General features: G+C 28.5%; 1 long non-coding RNA gene across 1 annotated transcript; it reads left to right on the top strand.

The window, feature by feature from the left end:
* Window positions 1–366: 366 nt before the first annotated feature.
* On the top strand, window positions 367–1,764 carry LOC112493549 (uncharacterized). The gene is made up of 3 exons (XR_003057995.3): window positions 367–1,157; window positions 1,300–1,345; window positions 1,600–1,764. It is a non-coding gene; the product is annotated as an uncharacterized LOC112493549 (long non-coding RNA).
* Window positions 1,765–5,244: the final 3,480 nt, after the last annotated feature.

The raw sequence follows: 5,244 nt of genomic DNA on the forward strand, positions 1-5,244 counted from the left end.
AAGGTTATAACTTCCATTTATTTTAAATTTTAAATTTTTTAAAAGTTTAAATTATTTGAAGATGGATAGCCATCATTATAATTTTATTTTATTTAAGGGATATTTGCGTTATTGATTTCCAATGGCTAATTTTGTTTTTTTTTTGTTTTTTTTTTTTAACCTTTTGTTAGCAAATTCGTCCCCCAACCAATCAAAGGAGCACACTGTTGGTTCTCCATTATGAAAGCGCACATGTCATGCACGTGAGAGTCAAATTAAGGGCAACTAACCAAAGGAGCACACTGTTGTTTTTTTCTCATAAGCTTATCCCTTCTCTCTCATCTCTGTCCTCTCTCACAGATGAGAAAACCGTATAAAACAAAAAATCATTAGAACAGAGCAGCCGGGTGAGGCTTCAAGATGATGATCAAATATAATTTCTTATGGACACTCAAGCAATGGCTCTATTGCTGAGAAGAAAAAGCCACATTTATACAATTAAGACAATTACAAATTTGAACCTGCCAAATAAAAAAAAAAAAAAAAAACCAAAAAAAAAAAAAAAAGGAAGGAAACAAATGGGTTTTCTCTGCTAAAGCAGAGTCCCTCTAATCAAGTCCAGAGACAATTCCAGAAGAAGTAAATAGAAATAGCAGAAAGAGAGAGGAGACTCATCCCTTTCTCCATTACTTTCGGAAGTATCTTTCACCGACAAATATTCACCTGGTGAACCGAGTCTAAACTAACTTTTTCCCTACTCAAGAGCCATGGCTCATCCCTTTACCTGTGCTCACAGCACAAGCCACTCTCTATAAGCCACTCTCTATGAGCCATCTCTTTTACCTATACATTTATATAATTAAGATAATTACTTTGTGAATTTCTTGGTTCATATATTTGTTGCATAACCTGTACCTCACCAACCGTCTGCTTTAATTAATACAAAGCCCTCTCCCCCTTTTGCCTCTAATATATCCAAAAAAGGAAAAGTAAAAAAAATTAAACATTTCTTATATCTAACGCCATCCTGCTTCACTTCTTGTTTTAGTTTCTGAATATGAGCTCCTTGCAAGCTGCTTTCCCAAATGCCCAGTTGTCTTCAAGCTTCCTTGGTGATGTATCCGAACCGTGGTTTCCCAAAAGTGCGGTGGCACCTTATATTCCGGCTGCAGGACAAGGTAGGACAAAGTGATGGTAATGCCTGAGCTGTAAATTTTGCTGATTCAATGTCAATTTAAGCATGTAATTTGGATACACCTGATGAAAATTGCTGATTCGTTCCTTTCCTTCGTGATCTTGATATTTATCGCAACCTTATAGGTGGCTTAACATACATGGCAGCACAAGTACCGAGCTCCCAAATACCGTTAGTTGTTTTCTATTGTAATTCTGGATTTTCATCTCTTTCCATGGTTATCAGATGCTCCTGTTTCTCTTATGAATTAAATACTATTAAGAATTTGATCCCCTTAATTAAGATTTGGTATTGGTAACATAATTGAAAAGCAATAACCAAAAATAAATAAATAAAAATTGATTGATTCACTAAACTGAAAAATGTCAAGTTACTAAAGACAATGAAAATACTTATTATTATTATTCTTATGTTTTTTTTTGTAGGAACGTCTCAACACAGGATTCTGTTGCATCTGTCGGAGGAAGTCCTTTTGCATAGGATTTTGGTGGCAATTATCATTGAGAAAGTTGGTAGTACAAGGTTTCTAAGCTTTTGCTTATGGTTAGTCTCTATCCTATAGGCTACAGAACCAAAATTATTATCGTGCTTTTTTTCTTTTTTTTTTTTTTTTTTTTTTTTGGAAATAAAACCTTGTTGTGTGGTGCTTTCAAAGTATTTTGCAGGCCATTAAAATATTTGTTCTATCTGTGAAGAGAAAAAAAAATAAAAAAATGAAAAAAAAATTGTGAAACTCGATCTATTTTATACTTATTATCATTCTAATTATTACTATTTATTGTAAGTATTATGAAGTTATAATTATCCTCGGTTGTTGTGTTGTTTTTTATTTTTATTTTTTTTATTGCTTACGTGAGAAGAAAATAAAATATAGAAAACATTGCAGAACACGAAAAACACACACACACACACACAAATTTTATTTTTAATTTTTTTTTTATTGTTCTCATTAATCAATCATTTATTCATATATATATATATATATATATATATATATATATACCTGTAGCAATATTATATTAATTTTTTGGATAAATAAAATTATATAAAATGTAGAAGAAAAATATATTTTATTATATTTTAAGCTTCCATATTTAGAAGAGTTTTTATAGAGTTTATACAGCAAGTTGGTCAAGTGAACTGATGGGGGGTTATAAACCTAATCAAACTGCAATTTTTAAATGAGAAGTTCTAGCTATACTATCAAATAAATTTTATATAGTTTTATTACAAATTCATATTTTTATCCACATTAAATTACTATTAAGGATATTTATTAATTAAACATATTTATATTTAGAAATATAAGATTGAATATTTTAAATATATTTCGAAATATATGATTAAACATTTTAAATATATTTGAAAATATATGATTAAACGTTTTTAGATATGAATATCTTAAATGTATTTAGAAGTATGCTAGTGAACATCTCAAGTGCATTCAAAATTGTGTGACTGAATATCTTCATAGACGAACATCTCAAATATGTTTGAAACTATGTTATTGAATATTTGAAATGTATTTAGAAGTATACGACTGAACATCTTAAGAGACATTCATAATTTTGAGATCACATTCTAATGAATATATCTTTTTATTATCTAAATGTGTTCTAACTAGAAAATTTTTTTTGTAGAATATTCATGACTATCAATTTCATTCAAAAGCATTGTGAAGAGTTTTTGTGGAGATGTTTGATTTATAAGCAATTTGTAAAAAAAAAAAAAAAAAAAAAATTGTATGTTTTGATTTAATTAAAATTCTATGAACTGTGAGTCTTTTAGATATTAAAATATTATATAAAGTTATTTTAAATTTTTTATATATAGAGTTTTTTTAGAATTGTGTTTTTTTTTTAATATAGCGATTAATGTGGAGGCTGGGTATGTATTTAGTTATTATCTCAACATGTAGAAGTTGAAACTTGGGTTGATAAATATTATGTTGGCATTCATTATTGTATGCTCATTTACATAGAGAAATTAAGTAAAATTGTTATCAAACAGAAAAAAAAAAAAAAAAAAAAAGAAGTGATAATTAACATAATTTAGAAGGTAGCTGTTATATATTTTGCTACTTATCTTCATTAATATGCAGTGTTGTATTTTTAGACAAATTAAAAGAAAATTAGTATTTATAAATATGTATATGATATACAGAATCACTTTCCTATAAACACGATGATATAATTGGAAAATATATGAGAATTAATGACACAAGGTACTCACATTCAGCTAATGGAATTCATGATTTTCTGAAGTACTTGTTTATGAGTCATAATATGAATGCTGCATTTTATGTTTTTATTTTTCTGATTTTTTACAACAAATCGACGTAATTTCCTTATGATATTTCGAATCCATGACTTTAGAAGTATAGGTGTGGTGTGAGGGGTTTGCATTTTATGTTTGTATCAGCTTTTCTTTATATGAAAAATCATAACTAATTAACAATACAATTATTTTTTTGATCAAGAGGATTATTCAAATCTCACATACGAAAGAGTGTGAACATTTAAATTAGATAATCTTTCCCGCAAAGGAGAAAAAATTAGATGGTCGCACAACTTGACGTGGTGCGACTGGCCAATCAAAAGCTGTCATGTGTTACTTTTGTTAAGAATATATATTTTTATTTATTTTTACTTTTTTTCCCTGCTCTTCTCTCCTCTCTGTGATTCCAGTAAATATTTCTTCTAAAAAGCCTCTTCATTTATCTCTTTCTCTTTCTTTTGTCTCTTTATCTTTCCTTTACTTCTAGATTTTTTGTTAAAATCTAAATTGATTTTTTTTTTTTTTAAGGGGAAAGTAAACGACCTTCACTACTTTCTTCCTCTCACTGGAAACCATAGTTGGCTTGAAAACTCCAACAAGTCGGCAATGGTGAAAACTCATCCACCTTTCTAAAATTGTGGGCTAAAATTAATTTGCAGACTAGGAAAATTACATATTTTGGTAATATGTAATTTGGGCGCAATGAAAGCTGCATTCATAGACCCATAAGATATATTTGGGAAGAAAGGTCTACTTATGGCTTTAGAAGAAACTGAGGAAGCAATAAAGAGTTTGTACTCAGATGGGTTTCTTCATGGAACATAAAATTGGGTTTAGAGAAAACACATTTTGCCATCATATAAATTATATCACTTTTGCTAGGTCACCTTTGTTTGGGTATTATAATAGTGATTGTGGAAAAAAAAAAAAAAAAACATAAAAATGGATATGATTTCTAGAGATTCTAGTGGAGAGGTTAGTATTTTGGAGATTTAATGTTCTAGAGATTCCAATGGCGACGTTGGCATTCAGATTAGAGTAGTTTTAATGAAAAAGGGGCAAAAGCCATAGCCACAAACACGACACCTACAAAAGATTTAGCCTTTGCAAAAGAAGAGGAAAAAAAAAAAAAAACAATAAAACAAACGAAAAAACATAATTTTAACAAAAATTGATATATGGCAATTTTTGATTGGTTATTCATACCAGATGTTACCGTCTTACTTAAATTTTTCTGACAAAGTAGGTTAGCTCCAGTAGTAGAGCATTCCTATTTAGCCCATGAAATGCCTATGAAAGCATAAGTTCCAATCAGACTGGAGGCAGGGAAAATACATAGTTTGTATTTAAATAATTTATTCCCCAAAAAAAAAAATACTTAAATTTTTCTTCTACATAGACAATTAGCAAATCAAATATGATACAATATTATACAGGGATTTGGATCTTCTCATAATATAAGTTCTACATAAGCTTTTGAAGATCCAATAACACATAACAAATTGGATATCAATAGCCATGATTTATTTTTCATTTGTTATTCCATTTTTTATTTAAAATTTTTCTTAGTCTATTGATATTTGGCAATTTATAAATGAAATGTTCATATTCATCTTTTGATTAATCTTTATTTTTAAATTTAATCTTATTAACTCTAAAAAATAGTGTTTCAAAAAATAAATAAAAATTGCAATAAATTTATACAACTGCAAAGTAAATCTGGAAAAATAAATAATAGAAAAACAAATATAGTATTGACAAAATAAAGTAAGGAGTTCCACTTAAGGCTCTGC

This window comes from Ziziphus jujuba, chromosome 11 (genome assembly GCF_031755915.1).
Source record: "Ziziphus jujuba cultivar Dongzao chromosome 11, ASM3175591v1".
Lineage (NCBI taxonomy): Eukaryota > Viridiplantae > Streptophyta > Magnoliopsida > Rosales > Rhamnaceae > Ziziphus > Ziziphus jujuba.